Here is a 24,754-nt window from a genome sequence, read left to right as displayed (position 1 = left end):
ACCTTATATGTAAAAGTGTAGGGTGAGTCTGAAGAGCCTCAGGGATTGTCTTAATCATTAAGAACCACCAGCAACAAAATAAATGAAAAAAAAAAGTACCAGCTCAGTGCTCTGTTGCAGAGGGCGCAGATATTTTTCAAGCCTTGCTGTTTCTGATAATTCTTTTTATTTGCTAATCTGATCTATAGCATGCGATCTATAATTTGCAAACGGAAAAATAACATAACAACGCTGACAGGTTAAAGATTGAAGTTGCACGCCTGTACCAATCCTGCGGTAAATACCCATCATATGTAACGCTGGTGCTGAAGGTAGCGCTCCGTCAGCCCGGCGTTGTGATGAAATGATGGGGCCTGTCTGAGGAGGAAACAGTCGTGTGCGTGATTTGTCTGCCGCCTAATTATATGGCAACAAACGAGTTGCCAATCACGAGAATATATTGTCTGGTTTTATCTCAGGAACTCATCAAGTCAACCCAATTAAAAGCTGCAATGAGAAAGACACCGGCAGTGAACGGGGCTCTCATTCAGTTAATTCATGATTGCCAATTAAAATAGAATAGCGTGCAAAGTTGTAAAGCTGTCAGGAGGGCCAAGCTAAATTACCCTTTTCCACTTTGAATGATGGATGCGTTCATTGCTCTCCCTTATCTTATTTATTCTCTGGGCAGAAAAAGGGGGTGGGCGGGGGTGTTGGGTGGGGATCAGTTTAAAGAATGTGTCGCTAATGAAGAAGGTTCCTCTTTTTGCGGAGAACTGAAACCTGCTGGTGGAAGATTGTTCGGCTCTTTTAGAGGAAAACTTAATTAAATCACATACAATATCCCAGATCCATGCAGATGACCCACTTTGCCCTCTTAAGAGCGAGATTACGCTGCAACTCGGGACTGATATTGATATTCCTCGGGCTACCTCCAGGTGCATTAACACGCGCCCACTTTTCCATCAGAATCAGCACAAATTGGCGTCATGAATTATTTTCCCGAAGTTTTTACTGCGTCAACAACGCCGGCAAAAAACGCGTCCGCAACGGCGGACAGCTAAAGTGAAGGCAACTTATCTCGGTTGTGTCTCCTGCACCATTAGCCACAGTTGGCTTACTATTGATGGCCTAATTAAGACGTGTCAGGCTGAAATATGTCACATTTGTTAAAGGCTGAAATTGATAGCTTACATTAATTTTCAATTTCTCGAAATGACCTTTAATTTCGCTCGCCAAATGCAGGCTTGCGTCCGCGCCGGCACACCCTCTCGTTCCCCACATGTCAAAGTGTTTTGACACGACGCGCAGAAGGGTGGCCGTCTCCGAGAGAGCGGAGGGGCCTCGGGGTTCAAACTGAAGTCGCTCTCCGATTTTCAAACATTCATGGGAAAAATTACACAGCAGCACCTCCCTATTGAGTAATGGCTCCTAACATATTTTTCTGATCATCATCATCATCATCGGCGATAACTCACGCAGCCATCCTTTCCAGCCCACTTCCTTTTGCAATTTGCTCACTTGTGCTCGTTTCTGGGTAGCCGGCTTTTATATTTCCCCCTTGGGATTCTCTCGTGAAAGCAAAACAAGCCCAGGATCCAGAAGTGTCACTGTGGTGATTTTTTTCCTTGAAACAGGCAGAGGGAGGGGGGGGAAAGTGATAGTTTCCATTTGGGCTCCGGTAGCCGAGTTTGCTCTCGTCCTCGGGAGACGTGCTCGGCAGGTCAAGCTCTTTGCAACAGATTAAAAGAGAGTGTCACTAATGTCACCCGGCCGGGGAATCAATGGCATAGTGTAGGAAATGAAAGCAGTGACGGACGCGGAAGACCACATCAGCTCCTGTCACCGTGTGTCTGCTCAGAGTATTCTCTTCATCCTGGCAGCCGCCGGGGCCCGGGGGGGGGGGCCCTGTCAGCTGAAGCCGGCATGGGCCCCGGCGCATTCCTGAACCATGGAAAACCCATGGGGGCCTTTCTTGAAAAGGCTCGCACGGCTTCAGACACTCACACCATCGGCTCAATCAGCTTCTGCCACTCTATGCTGAACTTTGTTGCTGCTGCTGCTGCACCGGTGGAGAACTTTTCCACTTTCAAACGCGGGTCCGTTCTCACATGAGAAATCAAAGTTGGAGACTCAAAGTCTGGAAACGGGAAGGGAGCAGTTAATTTGGGATGTGAAGGATAAGTCTTTGTTTTCAGATCACGCTGATAATCAGCTGAGCCTGCCGTTGTTTAATCTTTATTTCATCCGCTGATTGCTCCCATTTTTCAGACAATGGATTTAATCGCCAATTGTCACCCTCTCTATTTAGTTTTTTTTCCTTTTTGTTTCTCTATGAGAGATACATTTAGATGTGTTCAGGCAAATAGAGCTAGATACTGTATGTTGAAATGTATCCGGGGCTAAAGAGCGATGCTTGATAATATATAGGGCACACGTCTATAATGATGATTGAACTCTTAAAAATCTTTGGAATTATTAATACTGTTTCCTTTGTATCGCACACGCTAATTAAAGCAAGTTCCTCAGTTCCACTTGGCAACCTTAACCTCCCTTAAGTTTCTCAGATGTACTCCATGGAAACACTTTCTCTGGACCTTTTCCATTAGGTTCATTTGAGAACTGAAGCCAAATAAGTCTTAAATATGTATAAATATGCAAAAAGACTGAAGGCAATCGGGCAAAAAGTCAGCATCTTCACCAGATAATGATCCCTGCAAGAAAAGATTGTAATGATACGCTATGTTCTTTACTCTAAGTTAGGCCCTGATGCTGCTGTTAAAATAATGCAAATAAGTAAAATAAACTGCAGGTTACGTTCAAAATTATTATCTAATTTTTCAAACAGTAGGTTTTGCATTTGCGTGCGAGTATATATAGAACAGTAAAACGAACAAAACAAGCTGAAACAAGGGCAAACGGACTTTCAGTTTCTCAACTACGCTCAAAACTCTGCAAGTCAAGACGCCCACGTTTCTGCTTGTCTTTCGGGACACCTGGAAGACAGAACATTTGACGGGCATTTGCAAAATAATCTTTTGGGGTTTGAGATTTGGGACAATTTTGTTGCCGAATGGGATGCAATCTCAAAAATGTTAGCATGCACCTCGTAGCATCGTACGCAGTAAATACACCAGTAGTAAATAAGGATTGTTTTAAACACGTAAAAGCCCACAAACCGATATTGACCTTCTGCAGATATCCAATAGCCGATATTGTCCAAATTCTTAATTTCCAATTCCGATATCAACCGATATGGTATACCGATATATTCAGGCGTTTTTTTCCTAGTCTAATTTTAGGTAGCAAGCAACCTGTTAGCCACACTAGCTACACTCTGCTGTTGTTTTGACTCCAGGTGCGGTTTGATAAGGTCATCAATCGCGCGCTGGTAAATGTCTCAGGACCCCACAAGCAACAGCAGGAGCGTGCAGCAGCACAACTCTGGACATTATGTTATCTGTTTTCATTATCGGTGGTAAAACCAATAACGATATGAACAGATGTTACAAAAATAGGCTAATATCGGTCGATATTATCGGTTGGCCGATATTATCGGTTGACCAATATTATTGGTTGGCCAATATTATTGAACATCCCCACCACAAACCCATAAAAATATATAACCGCTTTATGTACTTTAAGCTGAGATTATTTGTCCATTAGCAATAAAAGACTAAAGCTATGTTGCTAGTTTCTAGCTTAGTTACTAGCATAGATAAACAAGCTATTTAATGACACTTTTGCTTTTTTCTAATTAGTGATTTTGAAATATATTTACTATCATACAAATCTCTTGGACAGTGATCATCCATGCAACTAGCTATTGTTATGACCCAGGGTCATTGTGTAATATTTGTTTTTGGATGTATGACTTGTCTGTGCTGTTTTTTTTTTTTTTCCCTTTTCCATGTGCTGTTCCTCCCTGCCTGAGGGTGGTGCCACCTCTGTTGGTCTCCAGGTGCTGGCTGGCAATTGGTGAATGGGCGGGAGGAAACCCTATAAAATGGCCGTCATTTTGGAGTTCTTCCTCTCCTCTTGACCCTCCTCCCAACTGAACCAGGCATTTGTGTGTGATTTGGCAATTTGTATTTGTTAGCAGACCAGGTAGTGGTAAGGGTGAGTAGCTCTTTTTGTTGGGACCTTTTTCTCCTGTTTATTTTTATAGGGAGTCAGGTTAGAAACCTGTATTTTGATTTCCTTTATTTTTGATTAGGTAAGTCAGCTTGGGGGCACAGTGTTTTTTTGTTTGTTGTTTTGGGCCATGCTCACCCTGAAGCCTATCACTACCATTGTTGATTAAATAAATAATTATTTGTTGGTCTGCAGCTCTGTTGTATGGTCTTCCTTGGGAGTGGGAGAGAGAGGGGGGCATCCTTTCCATGTTACATTCGGTTCCCCTAGGTCGGACGTAACATGAATGGGGGCTCGTCGTTCTTTCTCTGTTTCGTTGTGTAAAGTGAATTGACCTTTTCTCTCTCGTGGTCTCTGCTTGTCTGTTTGGCAGTTTTCTTTTGTGGTGGGGGCAGATGTGTAAGTGGAATGGAGTTCAAATTGGAGGAGTTTGTGGCTAATCCAACCGCAGAGGTTTTAAGAAGGTGTAAAAAGGCTGATTTGGGCCTTATTGCCAGTTCGTTTGAGGTGCATGTGCCAACTGGTGCAAAGAAAGAGGAGATACATGATCTACTCTATGTGAAGCTGAGTGAGAGGGGATTAATCGGCGGGCCAGCTCCCATGGTCGGAGCTGAGCCAGGTGATCTTGCAGGTGTTTCTGCCCCACTCCCAACCGCCCAGGCCCAAGCTGGCATGAATGCAGAGGAGCTGAGGCTCACCCTGCGTATAAAGGAGGTTGAGTTGAGACAGCGGGAGCTGGAGGTGGAGACTATGCACCTGAGAGTAAGGGCTCTGGAGTTAGAGCGGGGAACTGCTGTAACTGCCAGCCCTGTACCCACGCAGACAACCACGCCTAGTCCCCATGACAGCTTTGATGTGAGCAGGCACATTGCACTAGTTCCTCCATTCAGGGAATCTGAAGTCGATTCATATTTTAGTGCATTTGAACGCATCGCTGCTACACTACATTGGCCAAAGAGTGTGTGGCCTCTGCTACTTCAGTGTAAGCTAGTTGGGAAAGCACAGGAAGTGTGCAACTCTTTGTCTATTGAAGACAGCCTCAATTATGACTCAGTGAAAGCCACTGTCCTTAGAGCCTATGAATTGGTACCAGAGGCATATAGACAAAAATTCAGGAACTGTGGAAAAACTGCCAACCAGACACATGTTGAGTTTGCGAGGGAGAAGAGTGCTCTGTTCGACAAGTGGTGTCAGGCCAGTAAGGTAACTACTTTTGATCATTTGAGGGAGCTCATTTTGCTGGAGGAATTTAAAAACCGGTTACCTGAGAAAATTGTCATTTATCTGAATGAGCAAAAAGTCACCTCACTCACTGATGCTGCTGTGCTTGCTGATGAATTTTTGTTAACACACAAAAGTGTTTTTTCTCCCCCAGTGCGCCGTGAACCAGTCCCCAGTGGCCGGAGCCCTAGACCACTCAAAAACTCCCGTCGTAACTCCACTGCTGCTTCTGGTGACACTGAGAGACGAGAGTGTTTCTACTGCCATGAGCAGGGTCACCTCATTGCGGTCTGTCCCACTCTTCGAAGAAAAGACCAATCTAAGAATGTCAAATCACCATCCCCTATCAGTTTCATACACACCAAGCCACATCACCAGCAACAATTGGATGTAGTAGATGGAATTGATGAGGATTTCAAACCATTTGTAACTCAAGGGTCTGTTTCTCTTGAGGGAGTAGATAAACCAGTTCCTATCACTATCCTTCGGGACACCGGTGCAAAACAGTCCCTTATGTGTGAAGGCATTCTTCCCTTTTCAGCTCAGTCATACTGTGGTTCTGACATCATAGCATGGGGGGTTAAGCTAAGTGCTGTGCGGGCCCCATTGCATTTCATTCAGCTCACCTCCAAGATTGTGTCAGGCAAATTCAAAGTCGCTGTGAGATCCCAGCTGCCAATAGTTGGTATTGATCTGATCCTTGGCAATGATTTGGCAGGTGGTAAGGTTTTTCCATCCCCAGAGGTAACTGAAAACCCAGTAACAGATTTGTGCGTTTCCAGCTCTGCTGCACCCGGTTCACCTCCTTTATTTCCTGTGTGTGCTGTAACCCGTGCTCAGGCCCGGAAACTTGGAGACTTGGTGGATCTCAGTGACTCTTTTATGTCCTCTGACCCCACAGATTCTCTCTCAGATGCTAAAGAGAATGTTGTTGTTGAGCTCCAGCCAGATGTTGAAACCCTCACACTTTCAATAGACAGAGAACAACTAATCAAAGCACAGAAAACTGATCCCACTTTGTCTCCATGTTTCTCTCCTGCAACAGATCCAAAATGTGATAAGTCTGGGTCCTACCTGATAGCTGATGGAGTTCTGATGCGCCGCTGGTCCCCTCATCCTGGTCCAGCATATGAGTCTGTGACTCAGGTTGTAGTGCCACAGCAGTTTCGTTCCCAGGTGCTAGGTTTGGCTCATGACCATAGCATGTCCGGTCATTTAGGTATCAGAAAAACCTACAACCGTATCCTCCGTTATTTCTTTTGGCCAGGGCTTAAGTCAGATGTTGCGAAGTTTTGCCGTTCATGCCACACATGTCAGGTCTCAGGAAAACCCAATCAAGTAATCCCTGTAGCTCCATTAAAGCCAATCCCTATTGTTGGAGAGCCATTCGAACATGTCATCGTGGACTGCGTGGGTCCTCTGCCAAAAACAAAGTCTGGAAATCAGTACATCCTCACTGTGATGTGTGCCGCGACCCGTTACCCTGAGGGTGTCCCGTTGCGCTCCTTAAAAGCGCGCGCCATTGTAAAAGCGCTCGTCAAGTTTTTTTCCACATTCGGCCTTCCAAGGCGCATCCAAAGTGACCAGGGATCGAATTTCATGTCAAAAATTTTCGCCCAGGTCATGTCAGAGCTAAACGTGAAACACCACACTTCCAGCGCCTATCATCCTGAAAGTCAGGGTGCGTTAGAGCGCTTTCATCAAACTCTGAAAGCTATGCTCCGCAAATATTGTACCGAGAACAATCGTGAGTGGGATGAGGGACTGCCCCTGTTGTTGTTCGCTGTGAGGGAAACGTTGCAGGAAGCGTTAGGTTTTAGCCCAGCCGATTTGGTGTTTGGCCACACCGTGCGCGGCCCTCTTCGTCTGTTGCGAGAGAAACTTCTCTCAAACAAAACTAGTTCAAGTGAAAACATCCTTGACTACGTTAGTTCCTTTAGGGAGAGATTGCATCACGCTTGGGATTTGGCCCGTGATTCACTCTCCACTGCTCAGTCCAAAATGAAAACACGTTTTGACCAAAAGTCTGTTGCGCGGACCTTCGCCCCTGGTGAGCGTGTACTAGTTCTCCTACCTCTTGCTGGTTCTGGTCTACAGGCAAAGTTCTGTGGTCCATATGTGGTTGACCGGAAGCTCAGCGAGACCGATTATGTAATCCACACTCCCGATCGCAGAAAGAAGACTCGCGTGTGCCACATTAAAATGCTGAAGTCTTATGTTGACCGTGAGAAGAGTGTTCCACCTCCCATGGTTACGCCTGTTGCCGCAGTGTCGGTTGCACAGCCTCCATACGATCCCTGTGATGACGGGCTGAGTGACAGACGCAGCTCCTTTGCCTGCGCGCGCCTGAGAAACTCCGAAATCCTGTCAAATCTAGAGACCCATTTGGCGCACCTGTCTGACTCTGCCAGATCTGATATTGGCAAACTGGTAAAAAGTTACCCAACCCTATTTGGCGACATCCCCACTCAAACTACGGTGTTATGTCATGATATTGATGTGGGAGATCACCCCCCGATAAAACAGCACGCCTACAGGGTGCCTCCAACAAAACGTGCCATCATGCGACAAGAAGCATCATACCTTGTTGAAAATGGTTTTGCTGTGCCGAGTACTAGTCCATGGAGCTCTCCCTCGCTCCTGGTTCCTAAATCTGACCAGACTCCCCGTTTCTGTAATGATTACTGTAAGGTAAATGCCGTGACTAAACCAGACTCCTTTCCACTTCCTCGCATGGAGGACTGCGTCGATCGGGTGGGTTCAGCTAAATATGTCAGTAAGTTAGATCTTCTAAAAGGATATTGGCAGGTCCCCCTGAGCCCACGCGCCTCTGAGATAAGTGCGTTTGTCACCCCCGACCATTTCCTACAGTACACTGTTATGCCCTTTGGTCTGAGAAACGCCCCAGCCACTTTCCAGAGGCTCATGAGCACAGTTCTTTGCGGGGTGAGAAACTGTGAGGTTTATTTGGATGACATTGTGGCCTATTCATCCAACTGGACTGAACATGTGAAAACCCTTTCGGAGATTTTTGAACGTTTGTGTAAAGCTTCCTTAACTCTCAATCTGGCCAAATGTGAGTTTGGGAAGGCTGTTGTTACCTATCTAGGTAAGATAGTCGGACAAGGACGTGTCTGTCCCGTGACTGCCAAGGTGCAGGCCATCGTAGATTTTCCAGCCCCCCGAACGCGCCGTGAGCTCCGGCGTTTTCTGGGTATGGCTGGATATTACCGTGGGTTTTGTAAAAACTTCTCAGATGTAGTGGCTCCACTGACAAGTTTAGCAAGCCCCAAAGTTCCCTTCCAGTGGTCAGAGGAATGTCAGTTTTCTTTTGAGGCCGCTAAAGCTCTCCTCTGTAGTGCGCCTGTACTTGCCGCCCCAGATTTCGGGCATCCCTTCAAACTGGAGGTGGATGCCAGTGCACTTGGCGTCGGTGCAGTGCTTTTCCAGGAAGATGGGCGTGGCATTGACCATCCCATATCCTACTTTTCCAAAAAGCTCAAAAAGCACCAACTGCACTACAGCACGATCGAAAAAGAGGCTTTAGCCTTACTGTTAGCGTTGCAACACTTTGAAGTGTACCTTGGGTCTAATGCTGAGCCAACCGTTGTTTTCTCTGACCACAATCCGCTCGTGTTCCTCAATAGGATGCAGAATAGCAATCAGCGCCTCATGCGCTGGTCCTTGTTGCTCCAGGACTTTAATGTAAACATTCGGTATAAAAAGGGGTTAGACAATGTCATGGCCGATGCGCTGTCCAGGACTTAGTGCATCAAACATGTCCTGTGGGGAGGAAATGTTTGTTCTTAGATGGGGGGTGTTATGACCCAGGGTCATTGTGTAATATTTGTTTTTGGATGTATGACTTGTCTGTGCTGTTTTTTTTTTTTTTTTCCCTTTTCCATGTGCTGTTCCTCCCTGCCTGAGGGTGGTGCCACCTCTGTTGGTCTCCAGGTGCTGGCTGGCAATTGGTGAATGGGCGGGAGGAAACCCTATAAAATGGCCGTCATTTTGGAGTTCTTCCTCTCCTCTTGACCCTCCTCCCAACTGAACCAGGCATTTGTGTGTGATTTGGCAATTTGTATTTGTTAGCAGACCAGGTAGTGGTAAGGGTGAGTAGCTCTTTTTGTTGGGACCTTTTTCTCCTGTTTATTTTTATAGGGAGTCAGGTTAGAAACCTGTATTTTGATTTCCTTTATTTTTGATTAGGTAAGTCAGCTTGGGGGCACAGTGTTTTTTTGTTTGTTGTTTTGGGCCATGCTCACCCTGAAGCCTATCACTACCATTGTTGATTAAATAAATAATTATTTGTTGGTCTGCAGCTCTGTTGTATGGTCTTCCTTGGGAGTGGGAGAGAGAGGGGGGCATCCTTTCCATGTTACATTCGGTTCCCCTAGGTCGGACGTAACACTATATATGGCTGCAAAGCTAAAATAGTTTGCTAGATACTTGTTTAGCAGCTCACTAAGGCCGAGGGAAATCAGCGTTTTGCAAAAGACCGTATTGTCAGTTTCCTTCTTCATTTGCAGGCAGCACGGGTGGTTTTATAATTACGCTGCTGTTACGCTGAAAGTTTCATTATACGGCATCTATTGTGTTAACGAACCGGGATATTCCACAGTTGACAACAAATATTCGTCCTTGTTTTCCCACATAGCGCACTTTGAATTACTTTATATTCACTTCCTGTGTTCGGGATGGAAAAAAAAGAAAAAAAAAGTCTTGTAATGTGTTTTGTTCCGTTCGCCCTCCACCCACTGACTCAACAAGTGTTCTTGGCTCGTGCAATCCCATTCACATAAAGATGGAAAGAAAATTTAATAGGCAGAAGAGAAACTCTCTGAGAAATATTTGAAATATGCCCGATGAGATTAAGAAAGTTATTCTCTGACCTTCATTATCCGGTGTATTCAGTCAACCCAGCTCTTGCCTGTGTATTCTGTTTTGGCGCTTGTTGCTTGATTGAGTCCATTAGATTATCACTGTTCATGTGCTTTTTCCCGAGACTGGGGACTTTTTTTTTTCTTTTTTTTTTAAGACACCAGCAGGGCGGTTTCAGGCACCGCAGGCGCTTCGGCTTGACAGGACAGCATTTGATTTTCAGGATCAGGGCGCTTTTACCTGATGCAGACACCACCTGAGCTGTTGCCTGTGCCGTCTGTGTTCACCTGTGTCTTGCGAGGAGAATAAAAAGACGCTGCTTGTTTTCTCGTTACACGGTGGCCAGGAAAGGAAAAGCAGGGGGATTGTTGAGGCAAACAGAATGCAGATGCTTGTGGTGTGGGAAAAAAGGGATGTGGAAGGAAGAGGAGAAAGCAGATGAAGGGATGGGGGGATAACAAGCTCTTTGCCAACCAGGCAACCATGAGTGCTATTGCTCGGCTGGAGTGAATGCAACAGGCCTGGCTTTTTCAGCCTGACTACTGGAGCATGTGAACACACATCTTCCCCACCATGGGAGAGGAGACTGTCATGACAAAGCCAATGTCTTTGCCTTTTCTTTTTCTTTCACTGTCCGTCCACGCTCCCAATCTATGCCTCTGTCTCATCCTGTCCTCATTTCTGCCTTGCTTATGCTCGTTGTTAGCTCTCCCTTTCTTTTCCTCTCATTGTATATAACACAAGGTGACATTATTTTCCCTCTTTTTTTTTTTTTTCCCCAAACCATAAAAGTAAAAGCGTCCGGGTGAAATGCAGTCGAGGCTTGCTGTCAAAAGTTTGCAACATTTGCCACCATTGCAGGAAATCCTAATTGAAAATCCTGGTGCCGGGGGTACAACAAATAAAACAGAAATGAATACTGATGTCAACTTATGTGCAAACTCCAGCAGTTTTCCTCAGTGCTGGTGTGTGTTAATGTGAAAGGACAATGATGGCTTGAGAGGCGACTTTTCTCTTTGTGATATTACTACACAAAAACTGTCTTTTACATGTCAAACAGTCAACCTTGGTGGACTTGAAAGGTAGATTTAGAACGTTGGTGTACGTTATGGGTCCTTCAGGTGGTGGCAGCCTTAGTCACCTTGGATTTAAATCAGTTACAAGAGATAAAAGGAGCCCAGGCTTTAAAAACTTTTAAATGTCCATGCAAACTTCTCAAACTACTCCTGCAGCTCGTCTCTGCTCATCATCGTTTAGAGTGACGCCTAAATATGGCAAAATACACTTTGATCTCGCCTGGGAATGACCTTTTCGAACCTACATTAGTATTCAAGTAGGGGATGCTCTCCTGTTGGTCATAACAGCCCTCTCTTAGCTTATCTGAGATGGCTGTATTAGTTTTTGTATTGATATGTCGGTCGATTTCCACTGTGACAAAACATCGGTCACCTTTTTGTTAAATGTGTTAGCTAACTAGCTGGAACAGTAGTTGTAGTTATGCTGCCTCCCGTCCTTTTTATCACAGCAGGTGCCAGATAAAATCTGGTTTGATCGCACCTCCAGAAGTTAACCTTGCTAGCCAAATGATCAAGCTTGGAGAAAGTCGCACATGTTGACTGAATCCATCATAGTTCATAGCCATATTCTGGCATGTTTTATGCCAATATCAGCTGCGACACAAAAATGGGGCGTTCCTGTCGTTAGGGGCGTTCCCATTCTCACAGATAGAAACGCCCCCTTCTTCTTTGCCTACACACACTTGTCAACATCCGGCTTAATATCTGGGTTAACATAGCAACATCCCCTAGCTGGTTCTTTCGTTAGCTATTTATTTATTTTTTCTCGAATGTTTCAAAATAATATCTAGTCAGGTTATACGACAGGCAGCATAGAGCTACCATTAGTAAGCTAAGCAAGTTAAAGAACGTTAATTTAAACTTAATAAGCCTACGTTTGATTTACGTACTTAAGCATAGTCAGATAGGATCGAGTTCACTGATTGGGGTAATGTTCGGGTTGCACAGCAAGCATATTCGTTTTCAATAAGAGCAGTTGAGTCTAAATGACTCTAAATCTAAGTGACTTACTTTAAATAAAGTTGTTGAAAAATAGGCCATTGGCAGTTACCAGACACTTAATAAAAATTCAAACAGTATTTCACTCCAAGGGTTCATTTATTTTTCCATTTTTGTATTTAATGAAAACACAAAATAATTTCACTAGAACAATTTGAACTTTGTAAAATATAGAATTCCTCTTGAACATTTTTTAAACATTGTTCAAGAGAATTTTCATATTTTCTACGAATTTTAAACATTTAAAAAATATACAATTTCTCTTCAACAATTTAAAAAAAATATATTTCTCTTGAACAATTAAACAGTTTAACAGAATAACATAAAACATATCAAAACAGAAGACTGGAGTCCAAACACCTTCACTACAGACAGATATCTATAATATCATATCTGCAATAAGAGATATGCCTCATTACAAGGCGTGCACTTGTCCAGTTCTTCGTCCTTGAAACACTTTTGAGGCGTAAGGCAACGCCATGGCCTGTTCACGTTGCCAGCGTCCCCTGCGAAACACTTCACGATTGGTCAATGAAACGCTACCAGGAACGCCCAAATGGGCGTTTTCGTGTCATGACGGAAACACCCAGGCCGCAGCCAGATCCTTCTCAACTAAGGGTGGTTGGTTATGCCACCATTGATGTTGCCATTAGCCACGTTTCCATTACAGTTTTTTTGCAAAATAAAAGCTGAGTACAATTGCTCTTTTTACGCATTTCCATTGAAATGTGTCTTGTGAATCAGCTGTAACTCTCGTAAAGTCTCATCTCACGATTTCCCATTATTCTCTTAAATTCTTGTCACGCAAGTCTTCACTTTGGGGAAATGGACTTCAAACTAATTGGTCACATGACCCCGAGTCATCGACAGTGACAAGAAATTGTGAAAAAAAAGTGTTTCTAATGTGCTTTTGTGATTTACTTTTACACTGATATGTGTGAAAAAACACCTTGTGAGAGTGTAAAGGTTTTTTGAAATGTAGGTGTTTCCATTACCAGTTTTACATTGCGATATTTGGATTCTGCGCATTTCTAGGGGTAATGAAAACGCAGCAATTGATGCTCGTTGAGGTAGTTGTGAACTTGGTCATTTTAAAAATGAATTGACTTGGAAGAAAGTTCGTAGAGCGCTGCTCGTAACAAGAGCCAGAGTACAAAGAGTTTGCCGCAGTATATTCTGTGATGTGAAAATCCGCGTCTCTTGCAACAATGGAAGTAGAGGGTGCTACATTAGTCGGGCCCTTTGATCCATAATAGTCACGTTTATGGAAAATGCGCCATGTTGAAAGAAGCTGTCATTATCCTTTAAACTAGTTATCGCTACCAAAGGCCACACCTTAAGTAATGCAAGAAACCTTATTGGTTGACAGGAAAAGAAAATGGATAGCTGGATGAAAGGGGTCAAGGGGAATCGATGAGGTGGGTGGAATAGAATAGAACAGAGCAGAATGCCTTTTATTGTCATTATACAGTGTACAGCGAGATTGGAGAGCTTCTCCTTTTCAGTGCAAAAAAACACAAGTATGTACCAAATAGTGCAAAGAAGGTACTAATTACAAGATATACAGCTAAAGTTAAGATACTAACACTAAAAAATATTGAAAATATACAAAATTATAAATATTATAAATGTCTCTATTTATAATAGATGGACATACTAGCAGCATAAAGAGTTATAGTAGTTTCAAGTCTTGTGTTGCACAATGAGTAGATGGATGATGGTCTTCAGACGCAGAGGAACCCAGGGGTTGGGTTTGGTGAACACCTCGGGAATCTTCCACCTGGTTCATGTAATGAGAGAGAACTGGGACAAACACATAGGGAGAGAGTTCAGACATGCCTTCATAGGTTCGCTATGGAAATAGTATGACATGGGGCGACATAGGGTGTGGTCTCAGAGCACAACTGGAGTCAGTTCTGCAATTACGTTTAAAGCTCCATTACCACTAAATAATATACACTGTGACGTTATTGTGCCTATTTACACACAGATGTTAGCGTTTATTGTGATTTCAGCCACCTGAAGGATATGTCTATAAATCACTCGCTTTTTTTAGAATACAGTTGGCAGATGAGGAGTTATTTTGTTTTTTCCTGATTTTGTTCTGCTCTGGGAACAAGAGCTAACATTAATGAGTTGCACAGCCAAAACAGCGAGCTAAAATAAAACAAGCCATAGAGCTACGGAGTGATAAATTTGGATTTTAATCTTCTGGGTTTGTCACCACAAAAAAAAAAAAAAAAAAAAAGTTTCAGATTCAGTCATCTGATCTGTTGATGATAAAAAAATACAGGTTAGCGGAGTTGAATTCTTTTCAGCTTTAGTTAAGTGGGGAAAAAAATGGCACCCACAAAAGACTCCCCCTCCTCACTTTCCCGCTGTGTACATTGCTGTTTATCATAGTGCCAGTGTTGACAAGGGCAATCTTTTCTGACAACCTTATTTCCCTTTTGTGGAGATTTTTTAGATGCACATTTGCGTGTGAATTGAGAGCACAGCCCGAGCTGCCACGGCTCTCTTGCTCTGTGACACACAGACCACTGAATGCTAGCAAGTGGGTGCGTCATTAGGATTCGGATCAGGACGCTGTCTCGGTCGACACAAACTGAGGTGAATGAACATGTCTGTCTGCAGTGAGACATTTCGCTTTCAGAACCTGCTGTGACGCGTCTGGAGGGAAATTGCTGAGAATGACCTCTGTACTTATCTGTTATCTGCACCTCTTCTCAATCTCAAGTATTTACCTTGATTTTTTCTTTTCTTTTTTTTTTTTTTTCCTTTTTCGTGTTTCCAGAGAGTTCTCTGTCTCAGTCTTCTTGAGGATGGTGTCATTTCATTTCTGGATGATGCTCTTTGCGGGAGTGATGTTCCCCGACGCTATGTGAAAGACGCCACGGGTTCATGATAAACTTTCAGTAACATTGATTATTCACACAGATGCAGAAGATTGTCCTTGAAGAATGACTGTCTCTGCAGCGCTGGCAGCCAGTGTCACCAACCAGCAAGTCATCATTTTGCTTGCGTGCAAAATTGCATCTGCAAGCATGACAACATTTTAAAGACGCTGTATATCAATGAGGATTAAGACAATTTATATATGGAGGAAACAAGCAGAGTCCCTGTGCGCTGCAGAGTCTGCACATGAGGAAATAACAGAAAATAAAAAATATCTTAAAAGAGATGTGGTTGATAGTAACCTGTTAAATTATTCTAAGACTAACCCTCTGCAAGACAAGTTCTAAGTTGCAATTCAGCAAGATTACCATTCGTCCCCTGTAATCTATTTAACCCTCGGGGGAACAGGAGAGGTATGGGCTAAATTAGTGTAATCTGAATGAGAGTTTCATGAATATAGTGGTTTCAGCCAGTAAAGGGACGTATCCGCCTCCAGCTTCTGCAGCCTAACAGACAACGAAGATATGACCAACTGAATCAATACAGCCAATCCCCCATGATTAGGTCATGCATTAGTTCACTTGATCTTTCGACCCTCTAACATTCCATCTGATGAAGAAGTAATTGCTCAATACTTGCTGGATGATTAGTCCAAATCCCGGCTTTTCAAATTGTGGGAGCACGACTGTTTTGATGCGTCATATGCAAATAAGTCCGGCTTTTGTATTTTGCCCATGGCGCTGGAGTCAGGGGGGCGTCAACGCGCCGGCCTTGTCCCTTGAACATCAAGGCCCCTTTGCTGTCTCTGATCGCCAGCTCTCTGCAGCCTTATGAACTCCAGATGCACTGAAATGCATGTACACATGCCGTCTGCTATGCAAAACCAGAGCTGGCTCCAACTCGCTAAGTGAAACGCCGGCCCTGAGATCAACAGGAAGAAAAATCAATTGCCAAAAAAAAAGAAAAAAAAAAGACTTAAAAATAAAACAATTAAAGGGGCATTTTAAGTTGTGTGCAAATGTCTTGCTGCAATCATGGAGGAGAATAGGAGTCAGAGATGAATTAGACCCACCAATAAATGGAATTCAGTTTGATGATAAATCAGGATCCGACTGTCAAGATCACGGTGTGAGAAAGGTCACTTGCTTTGAATCATTGCTCTGCCGGCGCAAAGAATATGAAGGCCGGCACAGCGCAGTGAATTCTATTTTCATAAACTTAAAAAAGCCGAATCAACCTAATTAAACTGACTGAAGATTTTCATATTTCTCTGTGGATTATATCGTCTGTAGCTGCATAATCAGAACAAGCAGATCATATGTGGCTATTTCATCATTATTCTGCTTCTCTTCTTGGGCCTGGCACTGTTTAGTGCAGTGCTGCTCTAAAAAAGATAACATATGTTATGACAGCTCTTTGGCTGTTATCACAGCAACATGTTTTCTTTCAATGTCCACTGGGTAAATCAATACCTTGTTTAGAGCTGAAATTGACCAGTCAATGGTACAATCATCTTTTTCCAATGGCAGTAAATGGCTGTTACTGGAATCATAAAGTCAGCTGTCTGTTAGCAGGTCACAGACTGACCAGGACTTTACGTTACTGATCAATTTATCTGCTTATATTGCTGCTGTGAGAATCAGACAAACAGTAGATGGATGTATTATGCATTATCAATTAGTGATATCCAAACAATGAGGATACATGAAAAAAATATACGTGGGTAAATGAATGTATGTAGGTTTGTAAAAGAAAATAATAAACTATTTAACTTTTTTCATTTTGCTTTAAAGGAAAATAATCGCAAACAATTATCCAAAAGTATGAGATATATGGCTGAAATTGACATCTGAAAATTAAATAACTGACACTTTCAATTCAGATAACTGAAAACAATGGATAAATGGATTGTTATTTATTGAGAATAATAAATAAAACATCTAACAGTAACAGATAAATGGTTTGCCATCTATATGAACTGTTAACTAGAATCAGAATATCCCGGTTAACTTGGGATGAAGGCCAGCAAGAAGAAAGGGGCTTCAACGTGGATTTAAAATGCTCCAAACTATGGGCAGCTTTGACATAAAAGGGTAGACTGTTCCAAAGTTTGAGAACCAAAACGGCTCTATAGCCTCTGTCTTTGAGCCTAGATCAGGGGAGGGCCAGTAACAGTGAGGCTGTTAGGAGGCTACAGGGCCAAAGGCACTTCCAAAACCATGTAAGAGATTAGGTTGTCCAAATAATATAATTTCTGTTTTTTTTTTTTTTGTTCTTATTTATGTTATGTAAGTTTTCCTTCATCCCTGATTGCACATCCTTCAGACAGTTCAGCAGAGCCTGTTATGCTGCATGGGCAGATAAATTTATAAATAATCTGCAAAATAATGAAATGAGATGTTGAACTTTTTTAAAACGGGACACAAGGGAAGTATGTGCAATGAAAAAAGAATGAGGCCCAAGATATGGCTTTGAGGAACGCCACACCTGAGAGGGGATGCTGTTGAAGAATACTAGTCTTGCTCAGCAGAGAAACTCCCGCAGAGAAAACTCCTGTCTAATAAATAATCCTTTTCATGGCTGTGCCTACACACAACTCCAGACATGACATAAGGATGTTGTGATCTATCATGTTGAAAAGAACAGGAGAACAGAGTTACCAGTATCAACAGTTAAAAACGGGTCATTAAAAACTTAGTTTGGTGGTTTCTGTGCTATGGTATGATTTAAAATCAGACTGGAACTTCTCAGAAATTTCATACCAAGTTGAGGTATGAATTTAGACAGAACACAAGGGTTGAGACTGTTCTACTTGGTGATGGGCTGTACTACAACATGTTTGGAAGCAAGTGGAACAGCCAGAAACTCAGAGAACAATTAATAAGGTCAACAATACATACAAGTCACCAGAAATTAAGAGCCAATCAAAATCCGTTATTCCTGCCAGCAAGTCTGCAAGATCCAGTATAAAACCCTTGTTGAAGTTTGACTGACAGATTCTTATGATCCAGACCACGGTAGTGCATCGGGCTGACAAGTGAAGCAGGCCCAGAGTCCGGTGAACTTGAACAATCCAGTGGTTGCCAAGTCGCAGGAAATCCACTTGAAATGAGATTAGGATCCGTCTGACATGTAGATCTCAGGAAAGCCTTGATTCTCATCAAAACACCTCCACAGAGTAACCCTATGAGTAAACTGTTAAAATATTTGGCAAAAGGTGATGATTAAAACAGTTCAAACATTTAGCTAAAAGTATGCTAACGACTGAATGGTTAAATCAAATAGTAGAAAATAATGCTCAATTAGCTAAAAGTATCCTAATAGATGTGCAGTCAAAACAGTCTAGTAATGGACAAACAGAGTAGGATAAATCCTTGAAATGAAAAGCTAAATTGCTGGCTGGTCCCCAACACTTGATATAGTTAGCTTAACGTATTGAATAAGTAGCTAAAATGTGAAAATGTAGTGTTCAAATTAACTTAATGGATATGTCATCAAATCAGTCTGGTTATACGCAACAGAAAGTAATAAAAGAAAACAAAGGTTCAAACTGTTCGCTAAATTTATGCTAATTGCTGAAACCGATAGCAGAAAATGATGCTAAGCTAGCTCAAATTAGGACAGTGGGATAATTACCTAAAATGTAAAAATGTAATGCATAAATGCATGAGGGCTAATGCTAAGTGCTAATGGTAAATAGCTCAAATGATTAATAGCCATGGAAAACTGCCAAGTAGGCAAACTAATCAGTGGCAAGTAACACTAGACTAACTGCAAGGCTAGTAAGCTAATAGTGATAAATAACATTCTGGTTAAATCAATTCAGATTAACACATTTGACACATAGTGCCTCAGTTCTTTGTAATGGCTCATGTAAATCGTCACTGCTAAATATAGAGGGAGGCAGTACATAGTGGCACATATTACATAAATATCAAAGGTGGCTATCCTTGGAGGTCATTTTTTATTAATGTTCCATACCCTGCTACCTACAGTATCTCCTTCACTGTATTGCTTGTTAGTGTGTGAACAAAAAGACCCATCAAGCGCCGTGTCACAGGGGAGCAGATAACTGTAGGCCAGGTGAGCAGAGGTCAGAGCATCCTGAAGGGGTTGGGGTTGGGTACGGCGCGGTAAGGGGTGGAGGATGTAATGGAGGCATGGCGGTTAAATGCCGGGGCCAGCCGCGGGATCCGGAGGGAGCGGGACGTGGGCCACATCACCTCGGGCATCTCCTGACCGTGCGTGATTGATGGGGAAGAGCTGACGAGCCAAGCTCCCAATGTCACTCTCCAATTAAATAACTCTCACCGCTGAACCGCTGCCCCTCCACCCTCCTCCTCCTCCTCCTCTTCCTGTGATAAAACCTCCCTCGTCTCCTCCCTTTCACCTCTTCCCCCACTCTCCCTCTGTCTCCACACAGCCCTTAAGTTCCTATTAAGTTGCATGCAGCTCCTCCTTTCCCTACAGCTCCACACAACATTCCTACAGCTTATTTTTCCATCTAATCCATTTCAACTATACTAACTGCTCTTCCAGGTGTGACAGACAGAGGCTGCTCTTTCTATTAGTTTGGGTCAGTGCTCCCTTCCTAAATGACAGAGCATGGGAGACAAAAGCGACTGTTCTAATGTATTCCGTCTTCAAAATGCAAATGGCACGGAGAAGAAAATAAATATTAAGAATAATTCATCCGTGACTAAGGCCCAGGGTTGTATTTAAATGTAAAAACAGGTGTATACCCTTTAAGAAAAAAAATGTGTGTTTAGAGTAGGTGTAAACCCCCTGCTTGCAAACAAAGTCCAGACTCTTGACTGTTTTGCAGATGCATGTGTTATTAAGTGGAGAGGTTGGTGCATTTACTATGTTTGGTGTCGCTAATTAGGAACTGGTTGTTGTGGATGGTGGGGTGAGCTTCGAGGTGCAGTTGTTTTTGGAGAGGCTGTGTGCTGTTCTTCTGCCACCACAGGAGTTCAGTTTGCATTTAATTAGACAAAAAAACAAAACAGCAACAATAAAATCAAATATGTGAGCGCAAATATGAAACTTCCCTAATATAAAAATGGACATGTAAACACCAATTACAATTATTTAACTGAAGCCATTGGTACGGAGGGAAAAAAATAACAAATACGTATCTTTAATTGTGAAACGAGGATTTTATTAATTGTCAAGGTGGGTGCCGGGGTGTGCCAAATTCCTCTCATTGACCGAAGGTGTCAGGGATTTTGTATCGACTTCATTTTCACCGCGGAGGCAATCATTTAACAGTGCACATGCCATCTGCTGCCAAAAAACTTGGCAGCTTTTGAATTTCGCTGTCTTCGTTCCGTCTGCCAGGAGCGCTGCGTGTGTCTCTGGCTCCCTCCACGCCAACTTATTTTGGTCAAACTCTTCCGACAGGCTCCCTCCACTCCAGTCAGCCACGATCTGGCTCGGGTCGGACGCGTTTCCTGCTCGCCGCTGCCGCCGCCGCCACTGCCGCCGCTGCTGCTGCTGCTGCGGCGCGTCCCTCGTTGCCGATGTTAAGGGGAGATATAGATACGTACCCGAAAGCCTGCAGCTGGGGTTCCCTGCACAGAGACGGCACTGCGCAGGATAGAGGAGAGACGGAGAGAGAGAGAGAGAGAGTGAGAGAGGGAGGGAGAAGGAGGGAGAGACAGAGTGAGAGAGTCAGACTTGCCATATCCTTGCCATGGGTGAGCGTTTACGCACGATCCGGTTGCCGATCTCCAGCAGCTCTGCCCTGCCATCAGGACTAATTTCACCATGAAAACTTTTCAACTCCCCATTTCCACATAAGCTGGTTTTCTCCTGTGTGATTCAACTTTTTGCCATCTGCGTGTCGGTGAAGTTATCCCATCTTCTTTAAGGGGTGAGTACTAATTGTAATAGAATGCAAAGCGCAGCGAGCATGGTTCGAGTTTTTTTTTTTTTTTTTTTTTTTGCTTCCATTGCCACACTGCGCCTCTTCTAATTTATGGTCTACTTAGGTATGCCATTTTTTCCCCTAGTGTCTGAGTGTGTGTATGTGTGTTTGTCCCGTCGCTTATTCTGTAATTAGTATTCCACGGACACTGGTTTCCTGCGGCGGTCGCTCACAGAGATGTTTACTGTCGGCGGTCTCGAGCTGCCTTTTTCTCGCATCGTGCGCTCATTTGCCTGCACCTTGCGTGCCTCCCCTGCTTTATTTCTGTAAGCACCCAAGTTGTGAAGATGTTTAATCGATCTGTATTCGTGATGCGAGCTGTTTTTTTATATATATATATTTATTTATCCACCGAGGGAAAAACAAACAAGGAAAAAAAAAACGTCTCTTTATCGATTAGGGAACAGGTGCGCCCTGCAAACTTTTCCCCTGCATTGTGCAGATGTTGACAGCCAATGCGCCAATGATTGATGCTTAACAGGAGGGTCAAAGCAGACGGGTCACATGAGTGCGCAAAGCGGGACCAGAGAGACTCTAAACCCTGCTGATTTAGAGTCACTATGCAAAACTGAGCTGCAGTGTCGTTTTTTTTCTTCCGGATTAAATGTATAAAAACTCCACTCAACCTAAAAAAAAAAAGACTAAAACTAAGAGACAGAAATACTCAACCAAGGATATCCATAACTGCAGTGGGAATAAGTGGAAGCATCCCAAAAACTGTTCCACTTTAGGACAAAGAGAAATGACTAAATATGGATCAATAAATCTGCTTATTCAGATTTATATATATATATTTTTCATGATGCTCGAATTCAGTATTTTTTAGGAAAACAATAATCTTTTTGTCCTTTCAGCCTTGCACAGTGATATACAGAATATACAGTAGAATCTTGTGTGGCTGCAAGAAAAGAAAGACGTGTGCCTGTGAAGGTGGAGGAACTTTTTTAAACATTATTCTGGAAATATTGAAAATCAATATCTCAAAAACGCGTTGACCCAGTTTTAAGTCCTGATTGGTGGACCACCAGTGCTCGATTCTGCAAGTCTGGCCAAATTTTCTATTGAAAACCAGGCTGACTTCTGACTTCATCATCTCTATTAGATTCACACCCGTCTACAGTACATGCCCCCCCCCCCCCCCCATGCAGCATCAGAAGTGTACAGAGCCAGGTTCAGCTCTGCTTCCGAAGGATGCGAGGGGAATTCAAATGGACGCAAGATATATCAGAAAGCTGTGAGAGGGAGGACCACCTTTCAACCACAGGGCTCGGGTTCGAGCTCCATCCGTGGCTTGAGCGTGTCCTGTGGACGTCCTTGAAGGCATGAGACCCACCAGGTCCGCGGTTATTGTCCCTCTGTGTCTGACCTCATGCTCCAGTTTCCACGGAAATAGACAAACAAAGAGGGAAGATCTCCGAGAAAATCAATGAGGTGTCATGTTATTACTATTTATACAGACGCTGCGCAGTTTCTGCCCTTTTTTTTTTTTTATTATTAAACAGAGCTCAAAATGTCACTCAAACACAGAAAGGAAGGTTCCCTCCTCACTTCGGTTTCGATTCAGAAATGATCAAAAATTCGCAATAAATCAACCGCACGCTTAAGTGACATGATAATCTGTCTTCATGAAGTGTCCCAAACCATAATTGACTTAAGTTTGCAACAGTTTGAGGAAGACGCTGCACAGTGATGGAGGAGAATATGGATCAGAGCAAGCGTGTGATTGGTTACTGAGCGCTGTAGCACTGGTAATCCTGTTGTGAGACTGGCAAATAGGATTAGAACACAGAGTGTAAGAGAAACAGAGCCAGGGGATGACTGGGAGGCTTTACGTTCGCCGCTTCATCTCCTATTTTCACCTAATTTGGCGTCGTCGCTCTGACCCTGGCCGCCGAGGATGATGGGCAGGCCGCCGTTGACTCCGACCCTCAGGGCCTGATGTTTTCTTTTTATCACAGAGAAACTGTGATATTTTTGAGATGATATCTGGACATTTTTAAATGACAAAAAGACATGTATTTCTTCCTGACGCATTTACAGGACTTGGCACCGAAACATCCAAAGGCTTTCAGACATGATGAAATACTCTGGTTACTTAACTCAAAGAGCCTCTAAATGAAGGATAATGAGCAGTGTGGTGCCTTAAAATCATACTTTACTTTTTCCCCAGCTTTTACCTCCATCGTTAGTCATTATACAGAGATATTAGACCTTTTTTTTTTTTTTTGGCTTTTGTTGATTTTTTATTTTTTTTTCCCTTGTCTACACTAGCGCTTCCTCATGTCACGCTCCGCTGGCTGTCAGTCACTTGGCGCCAGGCGGAAGACGAAATAGTCCACTGGTCTCAAGAAGCGCCTTTGTCACGTCCACCTCCTTGTTCGCCGGCAGAGCAGCTAATTTCAAGCTAGATTTGACACTTTAATTTTTAAAATGACAAACAACTTAGCTGTATTGGGAAAAAATTGATTTCCCTGCCGCTAATAATTTAAAAATCAACTAGACGGCAAATCGGCAGAAACTCATTAAACAAAAAGCCAATATGTGCCTTATTGATGCGCCCGCTACTGCATTAGCGTTATCTCCGGCCTGTATCTGACTCCCATCTCTTCTAGCGTGCGGGCTTTAGTGAAATGAGAACTATTAATTGGGCTCTCGGATCGAGTTGACCCGTGCCGATCTCCTCTCCCACAATGCCGCCGCTGCAACCTGCCTTGGCAACTCGCGCTGCCCCGCAGCCAGATTTGCTCCACTTTTCCACCTCCACCATTAAATTGTCATGCAGAGGCAGTGACTTTGAACCTGCGCGCTGGCGTGTGCACGTTCACGCGCCACGGCCTCGCTGTGTGTTAATATTAGAAGCAGATCAGGATGTTAGGATAGCTTTCTGGATAAAGTTCCGGCCCGCAGTTGAACTTTCAAAATATATCTGCGAGGTAGATTTAAAACAACTTCCCATACGCAGGGGAAGCTTGTCGCAAACCTCTAGGTGTCTGCGCAGGTGACAGCCATGCTGCTGTGGTTTATTCCAGCATTAATTATTAGCGCTGGCTTAATGACTTTGCGTTGGCAAGTAGAACATTTCACATCCACAGGATGTGCGTTGTGCTGTTTTTTATTTTGCCAGAGGCGGGAACAGGGAGGAAGTAAAATGAGAAGTCGGAAATCTGCGTGGGAAGAAAGAGGTCACTGTATGCCAAAGCAATTACCTTCCTCATCCAGGGCCCTGCCAATATTCAACATAGAGGAGGGAGAAAGAGAGGTCAGTCGGGCAGGAAATAGACTTGCGTGTGGTCAAAAAGCTCTGAACGTCTGCTTGTAGGACACCTCCTGAAGTTTAAGTGGCTTTTAAGGGTCTATTGGTACAGGTTCTCTGAGTGAAATGCCTCATGTGACCACCATCAGTCAGGACAGACAGATTGGATCGAGAGGGGTGGTGTAAGTGCAACAATTGCTGGTCCCACACTCCCAACCTTTATTTTTTTCAATGAATGTGTCGACTGTTTTTGGAGAAATCGATTCATCTTTGTAATCTACTAAAATAAAACAGAATCTTTTCTGATAAATGTTACTCAAACGTGATGAAAAACCCATTTCAAACTGGTAAGCTTGACCAAACGCTGCAATTCAACAAGGGTTCAAA

At 43.4% G+C, this 24,754-nt stretch overlaps 1 protein-coding gene across 1 annotated transcript in view; it reads left to right on the top strand.

The window, feature by feature from the left end:
• Positions 1-20,349: 20,349 nt before the first annotated feature.
• The window catches only part of cdh7a (cadherin 7a), a 112,390-nt gene continuing 107,985 nt past the window's right edge, over positions 20,350-24,754 (top strand). The window contains exon 1 of the mRNA XM_047568838.1: positions 20,350-21,060. The gene's annotated coding sequence lies outside the window, so the exon portion shown is untranslated. The remainder of the gene's footprint in view (positions 21,061-24,754) is intronic.

Source organism: Mugil cephalus, chromosome 18, assembly GCF_022458985.1.
Source record: "Mugil cephalus isolate CIBA_MC_2020 chromosome 18, CIBA_Mcephalus_1.1, whole genome shotgun sequence".
Taxonomy (NCBI): domain Eukaryota; kingdom Metazoa; phylum Chordata; class Actinopteri; order Mugiliformes; family Mugilidae; genus Mugil; species Mugil cephalus.
Note: the sequence above shows the minus strand (reverse complement) of the source record. Positions and strands in the feature narration are given on the sequence as shown.